Source organism: Dermacentor andersoni, chromosome 8 (assembly GCF_023375885.2).
Source record: "Dermacentor andersoni chromosome 8, qqDerAnde1_hic_scaffold, whole genome shotgun sequence".
Taxonomy (NCBI): domain Eukaryota; kingdom Metazoa; phylum Arthropoda; class Arachnida; order Ixodida; family Ixodidae; genus Dermacentor; species Dermacentor andersoni.
The window spans coordinates 37,719,808-37,747,598 of NC_092821.1; the positions used below are offsets into that span (position 1 = coordinate 37,719,808).

The following is a 27,791-nucleotide window of genomic DNA, read 5'->3' on the forward strand; positions in this document are numbered from 1 at the left end:
AAACATCCAGGCAACCATAAGTAGTGTGAAAAGCTATTTTGTGGTCATGCTTAACTGTTACGGGAGCGCGGTCAGGAGTTTGGAGAAGGAAGGGTGCAGGCATTAACCCGCTCGAGAGCACGCAAAATTACCGCTCAGCTGACCAAGGATGCCAGCGCAGCGGTGGCGGAAGGCGAGGAAGCGCATTTCCTAGTAGAACCTCGGACAACGGAGGAAAAAGAAAACAGTGTGAAAGCAGAGGTGCCAATTAAAATGATCCCCGTAGAAAATTCGCGTAGTGAAGAGAGGTCGTCAGTGGAAGTAACAGAATGGGAGAGCAGCTCTGCACATGCACCTTGCACCTGCCTGCATCTGGCGGCTTTGACAGGCTTGTGCAGGTGGCCAGGGAGTCGCTCAGCGTGGAGCAACAAAGGGACCAGACTCTAACACGTTTACACTACAACGAGAAAGAGGGCATAGCTAGGTGCAACGTTACCATCCACGAAAACGGAGGACTGCTGTATAGACACTGCCGCAATCGTAGGGGCCATATCCTCGATCAGTTAATCGTTCCGGAGACGTATTGGGCGGATCTCCTGACTTTGTGTCAAGGAAATAGCTGGTCGGGCCATCTAGGAATCAACAAAATGAAGGAGAGGCTTCTCTTACAATATTACTGGCCAAGATGCTTTAAGGATGTGGAAAATTATGTGAGGTCCTGGGACGCTTCTCAGCGAGTTGGAAAGCCGGGGAATAAACACAAGGCACCTTTAAAGTTGGTTCTCTTAATCATGGAGCTATTCCGTCGGCTGGTTGTCGACACAGTCGGGCCTTTGCCGCCGAGCTGATCATGATGCAAGTACCTTTTGACCATCCTCTGTCCCGCGACAAAGTTTCTTCAAGCGATTCCTTTGATTCCTTTGAAGGAACTGAGCTCCACAGAGACAGTCGATGCTCTGTTTTCCGCGTTTGCGGGAATAGGTTTTCTTGCAGAGATTCAGGCTGCCCAGGGGGCGGTATTTACAAGTGCTTTAACCACGACCTTCCTTGAAAGGTGTGGTGAGCGGCTGAAGGACAGCTCCGTGTACCATCCACAATTAAACAGCGTTGAGAAGATGCACTCGGTGCTTAAGAGAGTGTTACGTGCATTGTGCCATGAACACAAAGCTGACTGGGAGGGCTGTTTACCGCAACCCTGTTCGCGTTGAGAACGGTATCACGTAAGGCAACGGGGTTCACTCCTTCTGATCTGGCGTACGATCGGATGATCCGTTCCCCCCTCAAAATGTTAAAGAAATGTGGGAAGGCACAACTGAAAGCCAGACGGTGGTGAGTTACCGTTTTAAAGTTGCTGGATCGCTTAAGTGTCCCGCGAGAACTGGTTGAAAAAAACCTAAAAGAGGCCCAGGAAACTACGAAGGCGTACTATGACAGAAATGCGCGTAGGCGAACACTTAAGGTAGGCGACAGGGTCATGATCCTAAGGCCTTCACGAAAAAACTAACTTGAGATACAGTGGGACGTACCCGTAAGTTCTACCCAGAAGATATCTGAGACTAACTGCAAGCTAGAATTTTCCTGGAAAAGGAATAAAGGGATCACTTACCACTGAAATTTATTTAAACCCTATTGTGGAAGGGCCGAGGTTGTGAACATGGGGGTCAAAGAGTCTGAAGAAGTAGCGGTCGAACTTCCAGTTTTAGAGACAGTGACAGATGCGGAGCGCTCTATACAGGACAACCTGAATCTGTCTGCAAAGCGGTTGGGTCTCGAAACCGATCAAGTAAGCGCCCTCCGGAAACTCTTTGAGGAATTTCGCCAATACTTCAGTAGCCGGCCGGGGAGAACGACGCTCATTAGTCATGAGATTCAGTTGACATAGGACGAGCCCGTCCAGTCCAAACCGTAACGGGCCTCATCTCGTCAATGAGAAATAATGGAAGTAGCGATCAAACGAATGCTTGAGTGGCGAATATTTCAGCCAGAAGACAGTGATTACACTTCCCCGATTATTCTCGTACAGGCGAGCCGGAAAGAGCGGCGGCCAGGTGTGGACTATAGAAAATTGAATGCGATTACAAGCGAACAACTTTACCCCACACCTAACATAGAAGAACGAGCTGAACGGGTGGGCCGAGCCCAGTAAATTTCAACAATCGACTTAGTTAGGGGGCACTGACAGGTGCCCATTTCAGAAAGCTCAAGTCGCTACGCCGCATTCACTTTCCCGTTTGACACACTTTGACCGCTAATGTTAAGTTTCGGGCTTACGAACGCACCGCTTAGCTTTTCCAAGCTGATGGATATTGTTTTGAAAGACCCACAAGATTAAGCGATCCCCTTCTTAGATGATGTGTCTATCTTTTCTAACAGCTGGAACGAACACATAGACTACTTAAGGAAGGTGCTGGCACGTCTACGAGGTGCGGGTCTCACGGGAACGGCCGAAAAGTGCAACTTCGGGTGCTCGCAAGTTACCTCCTTAGGGAATGTCGTAGGACAAGGAACGCGGTGGCCCTCCAAACTAAAGGTAGGGTCTATCAGTAGCTTTCTATAACCGTGAACTAAAATGGATGTCAGAGCCTTTATGGGGCTCGTGGGACATTACCAGCAGTACATTCCAAATTTCTCACAAGTAGGAAGTCCCCTGACTGACACCCTCCGAAAGGGAGGGCCGGAAAAACTCGGTTAAGTAAGGCCAATGAAAGCGCATTTCAGCACCTGAAAGAGGTTCTGATATCAGGAGCAGTGCTTCGGGTCCCCGATTATTCCATGCCAGTGGTATTGGGCTTGGCGCCGTCCTTGCGCAGCGCAAGTCTGGCTACTCCGAGTACGTCGTAGCTTACGCCAGTCGTGCGCTGACGCAAGCGGAACGCAATTACAGCGTCATAGAAAAAGAATGCCTGGCCATCGTTTGGGCACTCGGGAAGTTTCGCCTTTATTTATACGGCAGGCATTTCGATGTGGTTACTGACCATCATGCCCTTTGTTGGTTATCCTCTTTAAAAGACCCGTCTGGATGCCTTGCCCGCAGGGCTCTGCGCATTCAAGAATATGATATACTCGTCATATACCGCGCAAGTCGCAAGCACATTGACGCTGACGCTCTGTCCCGCTCTCCGCTGCCAGCCGACACGGCCTCCCTCTCCACCATGAAGGTGGTGTCCTCGGTAGACATCGACGCCTTGGCATCAGAACAGCGCAAGGATTCTTCGGTGGCCTCTCTTTTGGATCTCCTTTCTGGCTCGCCTGCATCTCTCATCTCCCGCTCCCCGCGTCGCCAGGCTGTCAATTTTGCTGTCCGGAAAGACCTCTTGTATCGACGCAACTACCAGCCCGGTGGTCGCAAGTGGCTCGTGGTTATCCCTAGGACTTTGCGTTCCGACATGTGCGCGTTGTTCCATACTGACCCACAATGTGCACACGCAGGCGTTTTGAAGACGTATGAGCGCCTGCGGCAACGTCACTGCTGGCGAGGAGCGTTTACTTTTGTCCAAAAGTTTGTCCGCTCGTGCCCACAATGCCAACGCCGCAAATCTCCGCCTCACCCGGCCCACGGTTTATTACAGGCGCTTCCGTGCCCTGCTCGTGCCTTCGACCGCGTGGGAATTGACCTGTACGGGCCGCTACCGCTAACACCGGCTGCAAAACGATGGATTATTGTCGCAGCTGATCACCTTACTGTCGCAGCGGTGGCGTAGAGGTAGAACACCCGCTTCGCGTGCAAGAGGTCCGTGGTTCGAATCCCGGTGCCGCGCAATTTTCCACCACAGTAAAAAGAAAAAATCCGCGTGTTGATAAAATTGCATAAACAGGCCTGGAGTGTGGCCTGATCCCGGTGACCAGAACCGGTAACGCACTCCCTCACCAGAGCAGGATTGGCCACCCTGGTGCAGTACTTGGCCACAACCTCCTATATGAAGACAACAATCAAACCCCGGCCCTCAGTCCCCAGCAGCTGCGAAGCAACTGACCACGGCGGCGGTCACACCTGCGACGCTGCAGAGGGTGCTAAGAATCCCTGGCTCTGGACAGGCCGCCATTGGAATATGAACCTGGCAACGTTTAACGCTAGAACGTTATCTAGTGAGGCGAGTCTAGCAGTGCTATCCAGTCATGATGACCAGGAAGTCAAAAGCTTCTATGAAGACGTGGAAACGGCGATGGGTAGAGTGAAAACAAAATACACTATACTGATGGGCGATTTCAATGCCAAGGTAGGCAAGAAGTAGGCTGGAGACAAGGCAGTGGGGGAATATGGCATAGGCACTAGGAATAGCAGGGGAGAGTTATTAGTAGAGTTCGCGGAACAGAATAATATGCGGATAATGAATACCTTCTTCCGCAAACGGGATAGCCGAAAGTGGACGTGGAGGAGCCCGAACGGCGAGACTAGAAATGAAATAGACCTCATACTCTGCGGTAACCCTGGCATCATACAAGATGCGGACGTGCTCGGTAAGGTGCGCTGCAGTGACCACAGGATGGTACGAACTCGAATTAGCCTAGACCTGAGGAGGGAACGGAAGAAACTGGTACATAAGAAGTCGATCAATGAGCTAGCGGTAATAGGGAAAATAGAGGAATTCCAGATCGAGCTACAGAACAGGTATTCGGCTTTAACTCAGGAAGAGGACCTTAGTGTTGAAGCAATGAACGACAATCTTGTGGGCATCATTAAGCAGTGTGCAATAGAAGTCGGCGGTAACTCCGTTAGACAGGATACCGGTAAGCTATCGCAGGAGACAAAAGATCTGATCAAGAAACGCCAATGTAGGAAAGCCTCTAACCCTACAGCTAGAATAGAACTGGCAGAACTTTCGAAGTTAATCAACAAGCGTAAGACAGCTGACATAAGGAAGTATAATATGGATAGAATTGAACAAGCTCTCAGGAACGGAGGAAGCCTAAAAGCAGTGAAGAAGAAACTAGGAATTGGCAAAAATCAGATGTATGCGTTAAGAGACAAAGCCGGCAATATCATTACTAATATGGATGAGATAGTTCAAGTGGCTGAGGAGTTCTATGGAGATTTATACAGTACGAGTGGCACCCACAATGATAATGGAAGAGAGAGTAGTCTACAGGAATTCGAAATCCCACAAGTAACGCCGGAAGAAGTAAGGAAAGCCTTGGGAGCTATGCAAAGGGGGAAGGCAGCTGGGGAGGATCAGGTAACAGCAGATTTGTTGAAGGACGGTGGGCAGATTGTCCTAGAAAAACTGGCCACCCTGTATACACAATGCCTCATGACCTCGAGCGTACCGGAATCTTGGAAGAACGCTAACATAATCCTAATCCATAAGAAAGGGGACGCCAAAGGCTTGAAAAATTATAGAGCGATCAGCTTACTTTCCGTTGCCTACAAAGTATTTACTAAGGTAATTCCAAATAGAATCAGGAACACCTTAGACTTCTGTCAACCAAAGGACCAGGCAGGATTCCGTAAAGGCTACTCAACAATAGATCATATTCACACTATCAATCAGGTGATAGAGAAATGTGCGGAATATAACCAACCATTATATATAGCTTTCATTGATTACGAGAAAGCGTTTGATTCAGTCGAAACGTCAGCAGTCATGGAGGCATTGCGGAATCAGGGTGTAGACGAGCCGTATGTAAAAATACTGAAATATATCTATAGCGGCTCCACAGCCACTGTAGTCCTCCATAAAGAAAGCAGCAAAATCCCAGTAAAGAAAGGCGTCAGGCAGGGAGATACGATCTCTCCAATGCTATTCACAACGTGTTTACAGGAGGTACTCAGATACCTAGATTGGGAAGAATTCGGGATAAGAGTAAATGGAGAATACCTTAGTAACTTGCGCTTCGCTGATGATATTGCCTTGTTTAGTAACTCAGGGGACCAACTGCAATGCATGCTCACTGACCTGGAGAGGCAGAGCAGAAGGGTGGGACTAAAAATTAATCTGCAGAAAACTAAAGTCATGTTTAACAGTCTCGGACGGGAAGAGCAGTTTAAGATAGGTAGCGAGGCACTGGAAGTGGTAAGCGAATACATCTACTTAGGACAGGTAGTGACTGCTCATCCAGATCATGAGAGTGAAATAATCAGAAGAATAAGAATGGGCTGGGGTGAGTTTGGCAGGCATTCGCAGATCATGAACAGCAGGTTGCCATTATCCCTCAAGAGAAAAGTGTATAACAGCTGTGTCTTACCAGTACTCACGTACGGGGCAGAAACCTGGAGGCTTACGAAAAGGGTTCTACTTAAATTGAGGACGACGCAACGAGCTATGGAAAGAAGAATGATAGGTGTAACGTTAAGGGATAAGAAAAGAGCAGATTCGGTGAGGGAACAAACGCGCGTTATTGACATCTTAGTTGAAATCAAGAAAAAGAAATGGGCATGGGCAGGACATGTAATGAGGAGGGAAGATAACCGATGGTCATTAAGGGTTACGGACTGGATTCCGAGGGAAGGGAAGCGTAGCAGGGGGCGACCGAAAGTTAGGTGGGCAGATGAGATCAGGATATTTGGAGGGTCAACATGGCCACAATTAGTACATGACCGGGGCTGTTGGAGGAGTATGGGAGAGGCCTTTCCCTTACAAAAAAAATTGTTGAAAGGTTATTGACGTATCATTGTTCAACGTCAACAAATGACCTTGAAAGATCATCGAGGAATTGTTGAAACATCATTGAGGAAATTGTTGACAAGTGTTGATAATTGGCCCACGACATTCACCAGAAACATCATTGTGGCCTCTCAATTTGAAAGATCATTGGCATATCGTTGAAACTATGGTGTACTTCAATGCTGAAAGCCCATTGAAGCATTGTTGAAGATGTGTTGTTTGTCAATGTTGAAACCCAATTGACGTATTGTTGAAATGTGTTGTTTGTCAATGTTGAAAGCCCATTGAAGCATTGTTGAAGCTCAAAATTGAAAGCCCATTGAGGTATTGTTGAAATGTGTTGTTTGTCAATGTTGAAAGCCCATTGAAGCATTGTTGAAGCTCAAAATTGAAAGCCCATTGAGGTATTGTTGAAATGTGTTGTTTGTCAATGTTGAAAGCCCATTGAAGCATTGTTGAAGATGTGTTCAGTCTCAAAATTGAAAGCCCATTGACGTATTGTTGAAATGTGTTGTTCGTCAATATTGAAAGCCCATGGAAGAATTGTTGCAGATCTGTTGAACATCAACACAAATTATGTTGAAATCCCTTTATGCCCCACTGGGTATTTAGCAGTTTAAACCTGCACTTACCTTAAGATACTGCTGAGCTATGTTGCATATAATTACCTTTGATGTCACGTTGGTATGTTTGCTGTGAGAGGATAGGGATAAAATTTAAATACAGCCGTTTTGTATCGCAGGCCTCTGTCACCCTGGGCTCAAAACATGCTCCTAGATTGGCTGTAATAAGACGTATTGCAAAACTGCTAGCAGTACTATTATGCCACTTTTTTCAATTGTCAGAGTGAATGGTCCTCCACAAAACTAAGAGTGCTGAACTGATGCAGACAAAAACCATTTTTCTAGGTGAACTGTTTATTTGTAACCAAACATCTGTGTAAATGTACAACCATTTGTAGTTTGAGAACACCAGAAACTTAAAAACTATTGCACAGTACAAACTTCCTGCAGCTTGACACCATAACGAAATTGAATACTGAAGGTGTAGTATGTGTGGCCTTCAAGTAAAACACATTTCCCAAAAGAAATAAATTTAAAAAAATAAATACCTAAATAAATAAATGTAGAAGCAGACTGACATGACTGTCAATAAGAACACTCAAAAAGGTACTTGCTTTCTCTATTAGGGAGCCAGTGGTACTATTACCATGGCACGATTTGCTTGAGCCCACCGCACTCAAATGAGACCTGATATGCAGGGTGGTTATCTTTAAGTTTCATGGAATTAATTAAACACGGACTGTTGCAGCTAACATAATTCTAGATACAGAGTGCCAAACATTACTTGCATGAGAAATCAAGACACCATAGTCAGCTGATTAAGAAAAACTCAGTTCCTAATAAAGTTTTTACGAATTGTAGACGGTAATTTTACAAGGTGTATGCACTAAGAACGAACTTCCAGAATGACACCAGTAACGAGACACATGCCATCAAACTGGCTGTAGAAATGCACTGCTGTAGCACTTTTTTGTTAACAAAACGCACTGTTATGCATTGAAGCACAAAAGTAACCGGAATGCCCATGTATTTCTCTCACATTTATGAAAAAATCTCGCAACTGGTAACACCCTGGAAATTAATTTCAAGTGAATATGTCTTTCAACCTCACTGGCTACAATTTGCAAACTGAAATATGTGCCGTGATGTTTAAGTGAATTAATAAATTTATGAGAATCAGTTTAATGTTTCCATTTCTTGTGCTAGTAATGTCCACCTCTGAATAATCCAGCTCAAGAAGAAAAATTATGCTACCTGGCACAGACAACTTTAAAAAAAATCTGTAAAACTGAAAAAGGACCACTGTACAATCCTTATTTGTTGGTTGAATAGTGTGTGCCAATTTCAGTAAACCTTACATACTTCTGAAATATGGCAATCACAATAAGTGATGCTTATGGGAGCAGTTTATTATGCTGCATTGCTGTTGCATGATACAGTTGCGTTTTCTGCCATGATAACGTTCCTGCGCAGGTCATTCCATATCAAGCGACTTATTCATATTAACTACTTCAGATTTTTATATGAAAAAAAAACTATTAGTGATGTGCTGGAATAAAACAAAGTTACTCCTTTTGTGAGTTCAATTTTATTCACTGTCACAAAAAATAACGAAAGAATTCAGAAAAGATATGGTTTCATGCAAACATGAAAGGCACATCATTGCCATGACCGGAGATTTTTTGTTGCATTTTAAATTTAAGCCGACTTATACCTAATAATTTTTACTCATGTATTTTAGATAGCAATAAACCATGTTTACAAAGCTATGTAAAATGCAGTTTTTACTGAACTCTGACAATGGCGCAGATGCACTTGCAGGTGTGCAATTCCATGCCGAATCGACCAGTGTTTTTTGACACCACACATATAGCTGAAACATTGCCATGTGTTTACTAGAGTTCAAAACTCGTTGCCCACTTTTATTAATTTTTGCCAGATATTTTGTAGCATTTTGGTGACAGTTTAGTTTTCCTGCTCAGCTGAGCTAGAGGACATCAATCAACATTCTTTTTCAAATGCACATTGTATTGATCGAGGCCTTCAAATGGTGTGCGTGCAAATACGGTGAAGTGATGCAACTGCCAAAATAGCCAATTTTTCAAATATTTGAATACTTCAATTGCTTTTGGCACCGGCAAAAATGAGTCAAATTGCAATCCGTTAGATTTTTTTTCGTAACGAAAAATTCACAGGACAGAACTTAAATACAGAATGGTAGCCCAAGTGACATAGTATAGCAAAAAAATATGTGCAGCTTTGAAGGTTCAGCTGATCGCCTGTAAAAAAAAAACAAATTCTAATCTTTTGCAAGAAGCTTCATGTTGAAGGAAAAAACAGCTTTCGTAGTTGGCCAAAAAATATGTGATACATTATTGGATAGCTCTACATGTCTACTATGCATGTGTGAAGTTAAAGAAGGCATTATTTTTAAATGCGAGAAATTCTTTTTTGAAATTTTGTCAGCACCGACTTTTCTCGGATGTGCGCACAGCTTGCCGGCTGGGAATGCACACGACAAAGCTGGCTTTGTCTCCACACAGATGACAGAGAAGCGGTGTTAGGGTCTGCATTTTATTGCCAAGGGCCACATGCTCTAACGCAACGAGGCTTGTGTTTGGTGTGGGCCAGGTAAACCATACAGCCATTGCACATAAACTATCAATACAAGGTCTGTTAGAAAAGTATCTGACCTTTGGCTGAAGAAAAAAAAACTGGCATAACTGGAGCGTTGGAAACCTAATCACCCTCAAAGTAGTCTCCTTGGGACTCCAGTCACTTCTCCCAGCAGTGCTGCCATTGTTAGAAGCATTCCGAGAAGGCCTCTTTCAGAACGGAGTTTAGCTCAGCTGTCGTTGCAGCCATAATGTCTTCTCTTGTCTGAAACCGCGCTTCTTTCAATGGCCTCTCGATTTTGGGAAGCAGCCAGAAGTCGCAGGGGGCCACATCAGGAGAGTAAGGAGCCTGTCGAACTACAGGAGTCTGGTTATTCGCCAAAAAAGTCTGAATCAAGCGCGAGAAAAGCATTGTCGTCATGGATGCGCCAATTTCCTGTTGACAACTTCGGTATCTTGCGCCACACAGCATCACAGAGGCCATGGAGGACATCCCTGTAGTAGTCTTTAGTGATTGTTTGACCCTGTGGTGTGTACCCGTGGTGTACCACACTGCGGAAGTCAAAGAAAGCAGTCAGCAACACTTTAACGTTGATGCGCACTTAGCGGTCTTTGGTTAGTGACGTGTAATACTTCCACTGTAATGACTGGGATTTGGTTTCCGGGTCGTAAACATACCCCCAAGACTTGTCACCAGTGATTACGGTGTTCATGAAGTTGGGGTCACTGTTTGTGGAATCCAGCATGTCTGTGAGACTTCAACACGAAGTTGCTTTAGCTCCATCATGAGCAGTTTGGGAACGAATTTCGGTGCAACTCTCTTCATGGCCAAATCTTCAGTGATAATGGAATGTGGATAAAATGTGCTGATGCCCACCTCTACCACAATTTCTTGGATAGTCACACGACAGCCCCGCATCACCACGGGGTTCACTTCGGCAATGACCTGGTCATTTCGGCATGTTGATGGCCGACTGGAGCATGGCTCGCTCTCCACCGATGCGTGGCCGTCTTTAAACTGGTTGTACCACTCCTTAATCTGTGTGCTGCTCATAGCATAGTCACCAAAAGCAGTCTGAATGTTCGGAATGGTTTCCACTTGGCTGTCGCCCAGTTTCTGGCAAAATTTGATGCAGTAGCACTGCTCCAGTCACTCCGCCATTTTTCTTGCAATAAAAAACCGACGAGAGCACTGTGTACTACCTCATTCAAATGCTGCGTCCCAGCAAGTCACGCTATTGGCAGGCAGGAAAAAATTCGTGCATGCGCACAAAGGTTCAAGGGCGGCTGATGAAAATGCACTTGTTACATATTCATCAGGTGTTCGTAAAAAAAGGTCAAATACTTTTCTAACAGACCTCGTACGTATTAAATACGTGAGGGAATCCTACAGTGCTAAAAGATATGGTTCGTGCAGTTTACAAAAAGAAATATCAGCTATTATGTAGACAGTAAATCCAGAAAGAGCACTGATATTGTTTATACAAAGCCTTTAAAAGGGCATGTCGCAGTGCAATGCAACATAGAGGGAGCAGGACACTTTGTGCCCTGCTCCCTGAAGCCCAATGACGATGCAAGTAGAAAACACCTTCATAATTAGGACTGAAAACCTACATGAGTACGAACAAATTCTTGTGGTGTTGTTTGCTACCACTGTTTTAAAGCCGGAACATGCTCATCTATAAGTCATATGTGCCATGTTTAGTATGATGTGGTCAGACACCATTGGCAACCACTTCTTGTGTTCATGTTAAAAAAATACGAATTGAGACTGCAGCTGCAGCGCTAGACGTCACCTGCCTTCGCAATGATAAAAAAGGCAGTCAGTTTGTTGAATAGTTCTTGTGGCTAATTATATTAACAATATTTCCTTACTAGATGACATGGCTTCATATATTTATGCTATATTTATGCTGTATGTGTGATCCACAAATCAACATTATAAAAAATAATTTATCGCACTTAAACAATAATACCTTTTTGTTACTTGTCACATGTATAGCAGACATGTAGGGCTGTGTAACGATGGGCGACATATACTTTTGTGCCAACCACCAAAGCTAATTTTTTTTACCTTCAACACGAAGCTTCTTGCAAAAAATTTGAACTTTACAGTTCTTTAGCTGATCATCTGAACCTCTAAGGCTTGAAATATTTTGCAGCTATCCCAAGTCAACCAGTCTGATTTTATATTTATTTTGTGCCTTCTGTATTTCCCTGTTAGAAGAAAATTCAAACTTTGCAAATTTTGGCACTCACACCACTTCAGTCTCTTGACATGAACACCATCTGAATATTTGGATCATACAATTTCCCTTTCAGAAGAAACGTGTATCAGTGCCTTCTAGCTTAGCTGGGCAAGAACAATAAATTTTTGCCAAAGTTCAAAAAAATTTTTGCGAATGAAAATAAATGGGGAGCAAGAGTTTGGAGCTTCAACTATATCTGTGATGGTCAAAAGAACGTTGGTTGGTTGCCCTAGAACGACTCAAGTGTATGTGCGAAAGCAAATTTTCTCATTGTACCTACTCAAAATCAAGCAAACTTGAAATGGTTTGCCATAATGGAACAGTTCTTGACAAAATTGGGTGGTTTGGCATGAAATGGCTTAAGATACTTAAAAAATATACTAATAAGGAAACACTTTCCTTACTAGAACCATACCAAAAACTAACATAAAAATGTAGTGAACTATAACAAAGCACAGCACTTGTATTCTGGATTGAGCAATCCAATGTGGACCTCTCAGGAGACTAGCATAATTAACATAAATAAAATTAACATAAAAATGTGAAGGCATAGAAAGGCACAACATTTGTAAGCTCATTTGAGAAATCCAAATTGGGCCCTTCAGGAGACTAACACAGAACATAAAAATGTCGAGAGTTACAAAAGCACAACACTTGTGTTTTGGTTTGAGCTGTCCAACTTGGGCTCTTGAGAGGTTATTGGTCCCATGCGAGAAGCGAGGCCACAGTTCTTTACATAGGGCATGTTGGTACCAGGCAATTTGCGACACGTGAAGCCTGCAAAAACAAGAAGCCAGAACAAGTTTTAAAAAGCACCTTCAAATGCAAAAGAATGGCATGCAATCTGCCCTCGTTATAACGAAATTGATTTATGTATTTGTGTTGCTTTAGTCCAACTTTCCACGGGTACAGCTTTACAGCATGACCATTTAAATTTATTCAGTGCGGCACAGGACTCCACTAAGTGTCAAATGCAGGAAAGGGCAAAGAGGAACAAAACACTGTAGCAAAATAACTTTATGAATATCCTCAATGTGAAAGATGTGAGCTTTGCTTGCTGAGAAACGAAATGGTGAAACAAATTCATGTCGTTCATAAATAAACCTGAACTGACAACTAAAATTATTTGTTGTAACTTTCATAATTAAAATTTGCTGCACTTCACTGTGCTTTTCCATGCTCCAAATACGATACTGTCATGTCACTACAACTGAGTGTAGCTTCATTTGATGTTAGGTTTCCTGAGTTCACATGCAATCGGAATGTACTTCTCGCCTTACAATGACTTAAGACTTTCTACATTAAAGAAGACACTGCTTATAGTGAAGTATGTTTTCTGCCTCGACGACTCAATTACTGTTCTAATGAGGATTCCGTGTAGTGCACCAAGCTGCTTAGCATGACACATGCAGAATGTGACAGAGACGAAGAAATGCCGTCTTTTAAGAGCCATATGCGATAGGACTGACTTCTTTAACCCTTTTAGGGTTCACTGCCGTACATCTGTGGCTGTGATGGAACGTTCTGAAAAAAATTTGCCTTTTCAGAACAAAGTGTTGCCTAGCATCCCACTGGAGGTGCTGCAACCTTCTGAGACTTCTAGAAAATATTCTTATAGTGCTGTCGCTCCTTGGGTTTCTCCAAAACTGATTTTTCACCTAGCTCCTTGGTGTCTGTCATTGCAGTAATTTGGGAGTGTTGCCACAAGTTTTTTGTAAGTTTCATTACACAAAAAAATTATGCTGCTTTATCCTGCATAAAAAAATAAAACATGTAAAACTGCAAATACTGAAATGGTATTGCCACTTTATTGTTATTTAAAAATATTATTTACCAGTTTATTTTCTCGGAATGTCACTCTGAAGAACTTAAATCTGCAATAAAAATATTAAGGGTGCGCGAAAAGTGATTTTTGAGGCTGAACCGAATAATGCTAGAAGCAAATCAAATAATGGATAGTTTCTGAATAATGAACAGCTGATATCACAATTAATGTAAGATGAGGCTCACATCCTAGTATTATTAAAGTTAGCAAGTTTCTGTCATTGTTATGTTATGAAAAGCTGTTTATTAAAAGCACAAATGGAGCAGCAGAAAGTTTCGTCACATGCACAGGACTCTTCAGTAAGCATAAATGATTGCTGTACAGCCTCTAAAGTACAGCTACTGAAGTAACGTAGCCTGGTCTGCTATTAGAAGTTGTTACGTTTTGTCTACACTATGTTATTGGAGGCGAGAATTTACCGTACTTTGGCTCAAATTTCATGTTTTATTGGTGTTTCGAAATATTAGAATACTCGCATTTACAAATAGTGACCATTCAAAGACTAAATTGAATAGGACACTATTCAATTCGAAAGTTTTGAGCATTTGCACACCACAAAAAATACATAACTCCTAAATTAGAGAGGCATATTTCTCCCCAAAATGTGATCCTCAACGGGCAAAACAAGAGTGACAGAAAAGCCCATTCATCTTTTTGATTAATTTAAGCCCATAATCTACTTGGCAATGGTTCATAATAACCCTGTTAACAGGTAGGTGAAGTAAGGGAGCAGGAATCAATTCTAACAATTTCAGAATGGGAGTAGTGGACATGTCCGATGGTCTGTAAGAAGCTTTATACATTAGGCCCCAAGAGCCTATTCTCAATTTATTGAAGTATATGGGGAAAAGCCACCTAAATATTTTTTTCATATCTTAGAATACACATAAATATTTTTTTCATATCTTAGAATACAAAGTGATAAAGTGTGCGTTAATAAATACGAGTCATAGGTTAAGTGCTTAGAATGAGTAAGCGCCCACTAAACGTAGTACTGTTGACAGCAATGCTTGCAACTCTGTCCCTGTTGTTTCTTTGATTGAAACAACCAAAAGAAAATTGCCACACCACTCAGGTTCCCTCTGCTAAAAGGCTGCTGTCTGGCATCACATGGACCTCCTTCAATATAGGAGCAACCTTAATTCAATGTGGTCTGTTAAAATTGGTGAAACTACTGTTTCACATCTCAGAACCTGGAGAGCTGTTTTAACTTCTGCAATTTGGTGAACATGCTCCTGCTCGAGCTGAGCAGTAACCACACTAGAGCATACCTTCTCCGCAATTCGCGTATTAGAATAACTTTTCAGGCTAACATGTCCTCCATGCCAATAGATTTGGAGCGTGCTTCACAGACAACTATTCCTTGCAATGACAGCCAAGTAACACTGCTAATGCGCAAATGCAGCTCATTTTATGTGGTGGAGCCTCTAAAAACTTTCAGCAGTGAAGGCAGCTTTTAAATTTTAGAAGCATTTGAGTATGGCGGCATTACGCACTTAAGATCGTACGAACAGTCAATCCAAATAGTAGGCTATTGTCGCATACAATTGCACACATGGGCTACTTGAAAGTCGTTTGTTATGCCAATGGCAAGTTCATAATTTTAGAAAAAAATGTGAATGTAAAAATGCAACCAGACAGGATATATGGTACTTGCCTATAACAGCACTGACCCTGGTGGGGTCAAGAGCCTTTTTTGCCCCTTGGTGTTATTTCCAAAGCCCAAATGGCCCATGAGCTCCTCCTCTGTGAACACATGGTGAAGCAAGGCCCTTGCAAACTTTCCTGGTCTACCATGGCAGGCCATGGTAAACTGTGCCAGGATAACCTTCTCAATGTGCACTCCTTCAACCTATGTGAACCTGCATGTTTAAGTAAATGTTAGCAAAACAGTTTTAAGCATTTCAAGCACATTCACACAACAGCCCTACTGCAAATAAATTACAAAAGTACCTGTTGCAAATCTAGATTGCTAAACTTGACTTCTTACAAGCTTCTTATGCTGTCTGGACGCCACATGTTTCAGAAAAACAATCCAGCACAAACAAGAATAATAAGCCAAAGTATCCAAACATATAGTACTTGAAAAAGGGGAGTACCAGCGAAACACAAATGACACGCACACAAGGAAACGGCATTAGACACGGACGGACGTTGGGACGGACCAGCGTCCGTCCCTGTCTAACGCCTTTTACGTGTGTGCGCGTCCTTTGTTTTGCTGGTACCCCCCTTTTTCAAGTTCATCACGCACCAACTGGCCCAAGAGCTTGCGCTAATGCACATCTAGTACTATTTATTGTGATTACCATTTTTAGGATACTTCATATTTTCAGGTGTTTGTCTCTATTTTCCCATCCAATTGTGTCAATAGGTAGTCCATGGTCTAATGGGGAGATTGGGCTGCTATGTTAAGGGAAGAGTTCAAAATCAACCGTTGGAACAGCTTGGGTGACTGGGTATGCGACCCTGGGCATATGCCACTTTTCAATGAATCTCCTTCCCGCTATCTTGGGCAACTGCTGCTGCTTGTGTTGGCAAGCAGCATTAGGAGCTCAAAGAGGGACATGATTGTCGATCATTACTAAGATTACCACTACACGTCACGTTAGCTTGCTGTGCTGCAGAAGTAATATGCGAGATTCCACTCCACTGTATGAAATGTACATAAGCTGCAAGGACAGTATGTGCCAACCACCACCTGAATTAAATTAATCGACTCGCAAAGCACAGGCTGCACAAGATCACGGAGTGAACTCAGAAGTTTGTGGACAGTCAGTTGATGTCCACGTCAGGGACCTCTAGGGAAACTCAGTCATTTCCTCGATGTGCATCATCGTGCCGTCATACATTGTATTACAATTCTGTCTGTCTCGTACCACCGTTCTAATAGTCATCATGTATCACCACAATTCAAAATATAAATAGACACTTATATCTACTCTTTATTTAATCTTTATGGAGAATACTTTGAGCATGAGTTTTTGCAAACATTATGAATTCTACAGCTTAAAGGTGCACTAAAGCAAAATTAAATTAATTAAATTCTGGCGTATTAAGTGCCAAAACGATAATCTGATGTTTAGGCACGCCTTAGTGGGGAACTCTGGACTAATTTTTACCAAATCAGGCTGCAAGGTACCTGGGCAGTTTTGTACTTCACCTCCATCAAAATGCGGCTGTTTGATCCTGTGACCTCGTGCTTAGCGGAGCTGTGCCAACACCCCTAAGCAACTACGGCATGAAAGCAGAAAAATTATTTTAGATGTATCTGTACATGACCTTCCTACAATTCAAGAGATTCACTCATACCGTGACAAGAGGCTGAGTAAACTGTAAAAGCAGCAAGAGGAAAGATTGGTGGCAGTGCTGCCTTGAAGTTACCACACCCGCTTGCTGTGACGTCATGGATTTTGATGACGTCTGTTGAGGTGTAGCAATTTTTTTTACAAATAAAGATGTTCTTCATCGTATTCCAAAAACCCAAAATAAAAAGCGTCAGGAACTTTTACAGAACCAATACAGCCCAAGTTTGAAAAAATACTTGGAATCCATGATGTGACAATGAGGTGTCAGCACAAAGATTTTGGGGCGATACTCAGAAAATTGAACTTTGAGCTTTATTTTCTCTAATAATCAAACAACTACCAAGAAAGTTACAGAAGTAGTTATTTAAGACGATGCTTTATTTTAAATTCATTTAAGGTGTCATTAGTGTCCCCTTAATACAAAACAAGGAATGCACTTGGCTGCGTAATAGGTTAACATGCATCACTGGTTCTCATTAAGGTAGGATTATCAGTATAGCAAAGGGCATGCACAGGCTGCTCCAGAGGGGAGCCCTTCCACTTCCCCTCAACCTCCCAATTTCCAATTTCTTTATGAGCAGTGATGCAATTTCTGTATCTTAACGAGACATAATGCCAAGGAGATTAAAAATGCCATGCTGGCTACAGCATGTGGTGACCGGCACTTCACACCGTCCAGCTCGGCATCAATCTTTTTGGAATTTGGCCCTTGAAATGCAGAAAGCCCCGATCGCTGCTCGTTCTTCAGCCAACTTTCTCAAAGGGTGCTGCTGTTCTGGTTTGATACCTCTAGCTGTGCACTGCTGTATGACGTAGGTCATAATACCTTCGTTCTGGTAGAACTAGAAAGATGTGCACTCTAGTTAGTTAGAGGGGCGTTCAGAAACTTAGTGCGCACTAATGTCCACACTAAGTTTCTGAACGCCCCTCTCATATCAGGCATATACACTGAAAACGGCACATTCCGCGTTTAATATGTTCACAAGTGACAATGAAATTCACTCCCAGTCCCAGTGCAGTTGCAAAGTCTTTAAGCTGAGTGCTTAAAGGCACCATGTCTCCTAATGAAGGCACTCTGCACCAATTGATCACTGGAGCAAATGCGTTGCAGTTGCATCAGCAATGTTGTTGTTTTTTCTGCTTCCTGCAATACATTTTCACGGTATCACTGTATTTGATCATCGTGACGCTACAGAATGGATGGCCAAAGAATTCACTTATACCGTTCCAGCTGGGGCCTCTCCCAGCTCATTTTGAATCTGAAAAAAGATGTCACTATTAAAACGTGAAGCCACGATGCAGCAAAAGCGACAATCAAAAGAGCTACATGGACCATTAGGCTGACATAAATGGACGGATACAAATGACTAGTCATTGAATACACTAAAGTGTGGCCGCTCTTGCCAATGGCAGTGTGAGCTTGTCAAAAAATTTATTTCACATTCCTCTAGTTACTTTAACCATTATTTCCACGCATCTACTTAACTGTTATGGCCACATATTAAAGGCAGCTCCTTCATATAAAACCAGTGTTACATTCTTTTACTCCCCGTCTACCTGATGCTACTGAAGTTTTGCTTACTCTCAAAGAAAGAATTTCACAGAACTGCTCTTTCGACAAAGCATTATTCCAAGCTTGTGGCAAAGCGTCGTGATTTAGTTCACAACGATGCGCTCCCCTTTCAATCTGTTCACTCTATAGTGCTCTGATTCAAAGCAAAAATTGCTTTTCGACATAACTAGCTACTTCTATAGTCACAAGAAACAATGCTAATTATTGATGTTTATGTTGCCGATAACGTATACATGCCGCCTCGAAACACAGTGGGACGACAACGCAGATATGCCAGGCATCTCGTTCCTTTACTGATTTTGAAACTATTGTTAAATCAGTTACTGAAGTGCGAAAAGCTGCAATTTCACGAAATTACATTATTTTGAATGTTGTAGGACCTGGAGTGCCATGAAATCTGCCTTTCCGTGAATGCAAAGAGCGCCTACGCGAAGCCGTTTGGGCGAAGCACTCGATGGCGACGAACGGAGATGAAAAAATAAAGTTGAATGCGCGCGACCTGGGGGTAAACAAAACGCACGCGGTTGGCAAGGCGTATAAGTCGATGATTTCGCAGCACTCTGTGGCATCAACCCTATTGTATCTCACGTATCGCACGTACACCCTTGAAATTCTTTATTATTATTGCGCGACAGCCTCCTCTGTGTTTTCCGATCGCGCGAACATCGGCCGCACGGCGTGTCAGATAGTGGCCTTGAAGCACCGCGGAGTCACTCGATCCTGAAGGGAACAGCGCAACAGAATACACTTTCGCCAATCCCACCGCACCCCCCCCCCCCCCTTTTGCTGAAAGCTCGCTCACACGCCTTGTACTAGCGTGGCGCAAACGAAATATCTTCGATTACAGTACAGATCGGATGGTTTCACGTCGCATTGTTTTGCGCTCATTAATAAGGCTAACTCAATCGGTGCTCGAACACCGTATCAGAAATCATGGCGTACAACATGCCCTGTTTTAGGTGGCACCACATAGCTGCCTTACGTCACCACAAGCGGAGTGTAATGTTAAACCAGTACAAAACTCCACGTTATCTACCACAAATCTAGTGCTGTACAACCCATTCTCGCAACGGAAGGATAGTACTAGGAATGAAAACTAGAAAAGACGCGCGCGGAAGACACGCACAAGCGCTGAAATCATTTCCCCGCTTCCGTTCACCGCGTCGCAATGGACGAACAAGGGGAATTCGAAACACTCACTCACCCTTGATGTCGCTGAGTCGGAGGCGATCATGGCGATCTTCGAGGCAACAAGTCCATAAAAAGCGAGCAACACGCAGGAATATTCCAAGGATGTCACAGCGAAGCACACAAAGAACACAGAAAACGCAGGAAACTCTCAAGCTAACGGCGTGCACGAACTCGCCGGAATGCGCCAAGCAGCAACATCGCAAACGCGCAATCATACATGTACACTCATACAAATACACGCTTATATTATCATAAATTGTACCATTGGATAACAAATTATGTAATCTCATGTTATTACTGAACAATTGTGGCGATTTGCAAGTGTATAAAAGTTTTTTGCTTCGCTTTTTTGATGAACTACTTTCTTTAGCGCAGTAACGCTGTGCACCGGCCGGAGCTAATGGCATGCGCGGGAAAAGGCGCCAAATTCAAACGTCACAAACGCCGCGCTAATTTGTGCGCGCAAAGTTTTCGTCGTTTGGATTTAAAAAAAAAAAAAAAGTAATGCGTGCCGCAACCATGCGAACTGAACTATTGACCAGAAAAGTACAGAAACGTCGCTGTTTGTGCTTCTTATTTCGACGTCATGGCAAACTGCGGGCGGTCTGTCGTCCCATTCTTTAAACATTTGTGCGTGTGCTCCTGCGCTGTGCGATTTGTCACCGAGAACGTATAGCAGCGCAGATTGTGCTTGGTGGCCGAGCAGATTCCGAACACATTCGCCAGCACCCCGTCTAGGTCACAGAAAAGAATTTGGCCTCCATGTGAAATATGAGCACCATGTCGTACATATCGGCCAAGCTTTTCGTTTCGTTCTGTTTAGCGCGCTAACGGGTAAGCGAAACGCACTCTGTAAAAACGATGTTCACTCCTTTCTCCGCCGCACCCGCCGTGGTGGCATAGTGGCTGAGCTGTTGCTCTACTAACCCGAGTGCTTGGGATCTAATGCCGGCCGCGGCGGCTGCATTTCGATTGGGGTGAAATGCAAAAACTACCGTGTACTGTGCGTTCGGTGCAGGTTAAAGGACCCCAGATGGCAAAAATAAATATGGCGTTTCTTACTACGGTGCGGCTCATAATCAAAGCGTGGTTTTGGCACGTCAAACCCCAGACTTGAATTTTGTTAACGTTCTCCGCCACCTTGATCATATTTAACATGGAGGCATGCAATGCCGTTTCCTAACACACAGCCAGGGCACTGGCCCCTTATAATGGACGCCGATGGAAATGCAGGATGCGTCCAATCATCGGTTGTAGGGACGTTTGTCTTCTGAAACTGCATATATATATATATATATATATATATATGCAGGGTGTTTCTGCTAACTTTAGGCCGAGTGTAAACTCTATGACGACGCGACTAAATGCATGTTGCTCCCTTTGGTATGTAGCGTGTCGCGCTATTTGTGTATTTTTGCTTAATTAGCTAATTAGGCAAGCATAATTAACCAACTTCTGAAGCAAGGAAGTTAGGAAAGAAATTCCAATTAGAAAGTTGCAGAGCTGTTGGCAACACGTCCGAATAAACAGTTTCTGTCTTTCTATCTGTTAAGTATTATTGTTTTTCAGCTTACTGCGGACGCTCGCGAAATAGAAAAAGCCCCACGTGACATATGCCCGCCTGCGAGTCGTGATTGCACTGCTCCTAAGCCTTCTGCGCACAAACGAAAACATGCCATTTAACCGGTGTGAACACCCGTCTGCTTATCGCCATCATGAACCGCAGCGAGGGAAGCACGTCGCTGGCGTCAATACCACAGCCAACGCCTTCGTCACTGCCCTGTTGCCTTTTAAGCGGCAACACACCCTGCTAGATGGTATGCTCGTTTGGGAGCGCTGCAAGCACGGCGCGCAAGCGGATATGTCAGGTGATATTTTTTCTATTTCACGGGCATCCGCAGTAAGCTGAAAAACACTAACACTTAATAGATAGAAAGTGAGAAATTGCCTAATAGGACGTTTTGCAAAGTGCTCTAGAGCTTTCTAATTAGAATTTTTCGCCTAACTTTGTTCCTTCAGAATGGCTAATTTTCTTGACTAATTAACTACTTAGGAAAAATACAAGAATAGCGTGACACGTACAAGAGTGAGCAACATGCATTTGGTCGCATCGTCTTATGGTGCATCGGCATATTTTTAAACTCTCAGTAAAGTTAGCTGAAACACGTGTATATACGTCTATGGTTCAAGTAACGTGAAACAACACCCTGTATATATGCAATGGTGATCAAGTGATCAGTAAAGCAACATATATGTGCAAAAGACGCACACATATATATGTGCGTGTGTTTTTCACATGTACTTTGAAACTCAATATTGCTCGTGACTCAATTTTATTCAACAATAAGTTAACAGCATTTAGTCAACGACTTTATTGTTGGAAACTACTCAACAATGGTTCAATAGTCAATACTATTCAACAATATGTCAAGAGAATTCAGTAAACGACTTCATTGTTGAAAATTACTCAATATTGGCTCAATAATACTCAATACTATTCAACAATATATCAACAGAATTTAGTCAACGACTTTATTGTTGGAAACTACTCAACAATGGCTCAATAATACTCAATACTATTCAACAATATATCAAGAGAATTTAGTCAATGACTTTATTGTTGAAAACTGCTCAACAATGGCTCAATAATACTCAATACTATTCAACAATATACCAACAGAATTTAGTCAACGACTTTTTTGTTGTGAACTGCCCAACAATTTTACTCTTGAATTATTGCCTGTGGTTTCAATAATTGTTGAGGTATTGTTGAAAGGCTATTGAGTCAACAATTCGTCAACAATATGCCAACAACTTTTCAACAGTCATTTTCATAAGGGTTGCCCTGCAGTGGGCGTAACCAGGCTGATGATGATGATTATGGTGATGATGATGATGATGATGATGATCACCTTACACGCTATGCTGAAACGGCTGCTCTACCTGCAGCGACCGCACGTGACGCTGCATCCTTTCTGCTCCATCGTTTCATTCTTCGTGATGGCCCTCCTCGGGAGCTGCTCAGTGATAGAGGACATGTGTTTCTGTCGCAGGTGGTTGAAGCTCTGCTTGCTCAATGCCCCGTAGTTCACCGGACCACCACGGCGTACCATCCTCGAACTAACGGGCTTACGGAGCGTTTATATCGCACCCTTGGTCATATGCTCACCATGTACGTTTCATCGGAGCATACAAACTGGGACATCATCCTCCCATTTGTCACGTACGCATACAATACGGCTACAAAGAGTAATACAAGATTTTTTCCATACTTCTCTACGGTCGCTATCCTTCACATACTATCGTTACGGTTTTGCAGTGTACACCAGACACGTTAGAGTGTGCTCCCCTTTCAGCCGTCGCCCGATACGCAGAGGAATGCCGTCAATTAGCCCGAAAGTTCACCTCCGCCGACCAACAACGACGAAAAGCCAATCGTGATGGTGACGCTATGAATTCGCACTTCGCTCCCGGCACACTTGTCTTGTTGTCCGTGCCTTCTACCACGCCTGCACTTTCGACAAAACTTCACTCGCAGTATGATGGGCCATACCGCATCGTCGAACGCATCTCTGCGGTCAACTATGTCATAGAGCCGCTTACATCGACATCCGACAAGCGCCGCCATGGACGGCATGTTGTTCACGTTCGCCGCCTGAAACAATTCTATGACCCGCTCGTCTCCACGTCGTAAGTCGCCAAGATGTCTCCGCTTTTCCACCGGGGGTAATTGCAATGAGGAAGAAGAGCACAAGAACAAGGCCCGCCAGATCGTCTCTTCCATGCCTGCTGTGCAACCAGTGGGCCAGCCGGATCGCCAGTGCTTAGCACGAGTGTGAGCCGTTCGGGTAACCAGCTGTTCCTGCTCAGCGTCACCTGCCTTCTCGGTTACGAACAGACGTTACCATCGGAACTGTTCAGTACACCCATTACATAAGGAATTTATCGTGCAGTACGACACTAGTGATATAATGTTCGGAGTCGACCTCAGCCAGGTGGGCGAAGACGCGGAGGAGCATCCGGTACGGTATGCTAGCCCGAAAATTAACGTGCAGAGAGGAGGCGTACAGCGGGTCCGAAAAAGAATGCGCCTGCTTAGTTTGGGCGGTCCAGAAATTACCTTGTTATCTGTACGCAGCGAAATTCACCTTCTAGACCGGCCACTCTCCTCTGACCTGGCTCAGACACATGTCCCCTAAGAACGGACGCTTGCTCAGATGGAGTCTAATTCTCCAGGAATATAATTTCACCGTCCTTTACAAAAGGGGCAAGTTAAATGGGAACGCAGCTGGTTTAAGCCGGTTATTTTGCTAAACCGACGTATTACCTTCTTTCCTTTGGCTAACGAGGTAAGAAGTGTTATTATGGGCTGGAAGTCATACTTGTAGTTTCAAAACTTTGCTCGTGTATAGTTATCAAAGTTGTTTTCTTTAATTGTTTAACTGTCTCCCGTTTTTTTTCCAACGACAATATCACTCTGGCGTTGTCGACATTCAGGGAGATATTGAAAGCTGTTTAGAAAGGCGGTTGGATCTGCTTTATCAAAACTGTGAAACGAAAAAAAGCGAAGGTTGATTTTGACGTAGCAACAGCCTGGTGGGTCAGGGGTGAAAAGCCTGCGCTTGCACGCGGTGCAGAACTATGTTGTTTTGCTTATTTTACGTACGTTCTCTAGGGCCCGAGATCCAGAAATTCGTCACACGAGGCTCGTAACCAGCACATTACATGTTCGATCAGCGTTCCTCATGGCTAGCGAATTGAGTTCACCGGATATTCCGAACTTCCGGGGCGAGGAGGAGCTGTTGGATGCGGACCATTTTCCTGGCATCACTCAAGTTCCCCCACCACATCCAATCGCCATCGCATTCCAATTATCGTACACCGGGGCGCGTCTACCACGTTACCGGACCCGTCAGAAAGGCTGTCAACCCCGACCTCATGCCCCGCACGTCGAGCTATGGTCCCCCCCCCCCCCCCCCCCGCTTGACTCTTCCCGAAATTGCAATGGGAGGCTGCCACGGATCGAGGTAGTTGATTTTGGTCCCGAGCCAAGCTGTTTTGCGGCTCTGGAAGGTCGTTTGAGAGCAACCTGTCTCCTCCAGCTGAGTGCTTCCAGGTGAGGAGGCGACCCCAAGCCAAGCCTCGTCCAATGCAGCCCTTGGAGCGTCCCCATTGGCCGAATGGAACGGCACTTGCACTGGCGCCTACCACTGGAGGAAAATGACGACACCTGAGCTGGCTCGACGATTGGCCGAAAAGGACGTGACCCCTAGAGACCGAAGGGGTTAAAAGCGAGAGACAGGGATCAGAGTTTTTTTTTTCGTTCTTGCCTCCGGCCGCAGCGTCCGATTTGCTGCCGGTCGTCGATAACTTCATGACTTTTCATTGCTTTGTGTTATTTCTGCAAATAATGTAAGTAAACCTTCAGTTCTCAAAATCCTCCTCAACGTCGACCAACTCCCGCACTCAACTGCAAGATCTAATACTTGAAGCTGAACATTTCGACAGAATTGCCTGTCTGGTTGGGAAATCGATTAGGACTTGAGACTGACTCCAACCAAATAACTGAATTTTATTAGCCCGACGTTTCGGAGCCCATTCGGCTCCTTCTTCAGGGGTTGTTCTTCGGGGGGTGGCGGTGTGCCGCTTTTAAAGCGTCTTTTTTGAAGAAAGGAGGGGGGAGCACGGGAGGTGGGGAGACACTTCACAGACGGAAAGGTGGGGGGAAACAAAAGGAAAGAGGGACGACAGACAAACCGCCTCGGACGACAGACAAAACCCCCACTTGATCTCAAGCTCAACAAGAGACAGGAAGTCACCTGGCGCCTCCTTCAAACGCACTCATTTCCTAGTCCACAAAGTTACACACACTTTCACCCTGACTTGATAAAATCACGCTGCTAACTATATAGGCCCATAGCCTCTTTAAGTCATAATCTGCGGTACAATAGTGTTACGCATGAAGGACCAGTGAACGTGCTTGCGGTCCCGAGTGGAGGAAGGAAGAGGAGGACAACGCTCAGTTGATTAACCAGCTGGCCGCTCTTGCGCTCACCTTCGCGACCTAAAGTAAGCGGTCCCCTTCATTCCTAAGGGTTATAAACGGTCTCCTTCGCGCGTAACAAAGTGGTGGAGGTGCGGGGTAACGCTCATAACAACGGAACCATCACTGCCGCAGCTTCGTCGAAGCCGTCGACTTGCCAGCCTCCCGCCATCAGCCGTGACCATCTTCGATATGCCAGAAGAAGTAGCCACTCCGAGGGCAGCGCCTAGCAGTCCACTGCCATGCTGCCGAGTTCCACCCACCTTCGGAGGCAAAGCGGGGGAAGATGCCGACGAGTGGCTCGCCCACTACAAACGAGTGAGCAAGTCCAACGGGTGGGATGCAACCGCTCAGCTCACCAATGTGGTATTCTCCCTGACCGATACCGCCCTCGTGTGTTATGAGAACGACGAGGACGCGCTTACGACGTGGGAACATTTTGTTGACGAGTTAAAGGCGTGTTTTGGGGACTCAGTCGCCAAAAAGAAGCGTGCGGATAGGACACTGTCGCAATGGGCACAGCTACCAGGTGAGACATGCACAACATACATTGAAGAAGTGTTAAAGCTGTGGAAGGTGGTCAGTGCTCGCATGTCAGAAGAAGATAAAGTTGGACATTTGCTGAAAGGAGTGGCTGAGGATGTGTACAATTTGCTAATTGGAAAGGAGAGCCTCAGTTCTGCGTCCGACGTCATCCGGCACTGCAGAACTTTTGAAACGCTCAAGATGCGTCGAATTGCGCCAGAGTTTGGTCGGTTGGCAAACGTTACGACGGTTGCCAGTGTGGACACGAGTCCTTGCCTCGGCCTTCCTTCGACGATCCGACAGATTGTCCGCGAGGAACTTTCCCTCCGCGAAGAGTTGTTGCATTCAACTGCTGACCACCATGGTGTGTACACGTCACGTGAGGTTATGACGGCACCACATTCGGCCCCTTGGCAACCGATAGTTACCGCAGCAGCCGTAGAGTACAGCGCAGCCCCACAGTCGAGGATGACAACATGCCCTCCGACTCCGCGCTATGACCAACGCGCTCAGCGCACGCCTTCTTGACGCCCGGTGTATCATCGTGACACACGCCACGAACCAACCCACTACACGCGGGAAAATAATATCCGCTTCATCGACGAACAGCCAAGGTTTCGACCTCTCCCGGTGTGTTATTCCTGCGGTGTGCCGGGTCATATATCGCGGTTTTGCAACCAGCGTATGACCACGTGGTATGGCCAGCCGTCAGAGTTTTCTCGGCCCTCCGAACGGCCACACGGTGCCCCGTGGCCAGCACACGTATCGTCTGGCGACGAGTATTGGCCGAGCAGCTCCCGGAATCGCTCCCCAGCATCTGACAGAAGTTTGACACCCCCACCGCAACGTCGTGCTCCCCGTTCTCCCTCACCGCTGCGTCGCACCGCGTCCCCTTCGTCACCGGAAAACTAGCTAGCGCGGCCGATGGAGGTGAGGTCGCTGGAGACGTGCTACTGACAGAAATACCTCCTGTGTTGATGCTGAAAAACAAAGTGCGCGTTCTTGTAGATAATGTCCCTGTGATGGCTCTGGTGGACACAGGCGCAACAATTTCGGTCATGAGTGTCTTTTTTAAACACGTGTTAGGGCGAAAGGTTTTGTTTAAATGGGACGAAGATTCAAAGTTCTGTGGAGTGAGTGGTAAGCCGTTGCGACCTATTGGTGTGTGTAGTGCTGACGTGTTTTTGGGAGGCTATGTTATTACGAAAGAGTTTGTAATTATTCCTCGGTCGACCAATGATGTTATTCTTGGCATGGACTTCTTGCGGGAGTGTGGTGCTATTGTCGACTGCCGCACAGGGAAGGTATATATAAGTGGTAG

General features: G+C 44.8%; 2 long non-coding RNA genes across 3 annotated transcripts in view; both read right to left on the reverse strand.

Annotated features, from left to right (window-relative positions):
* The window catches only part of LOC129383559 (uncharacterized), a 158,242-nt gene that overhangs the window by 97,756 nt on the left and 32,695 nt on the right, over positions 1-27,791 (reverse strand). The window lies entirely within an intron of this gene.
* LOC126526415 (uncharacterized) lies at positions 9,836-20,696 on the reverse strand. 2 transcript variants are annotated; one of them, XR_007598560.3, is made up of 4 exons: positions 19,916-20,696; positions 18,362-18,397; positions 15,491-15,695; positions 9,836-12,785 (listed from the first exon to the last, which is right to left on the reverse strand). It is a non-coding gene; the product is annotated as an uncharacterized lncRNA (long non-coding RNA). The 2 variants fall into 2 exon arrangements; XR_011895968.1 differs by lacking the exons at positions 18,362-18,397; positions 19,916-20,696 and having other exon boundaries at positions 15,491-16,981.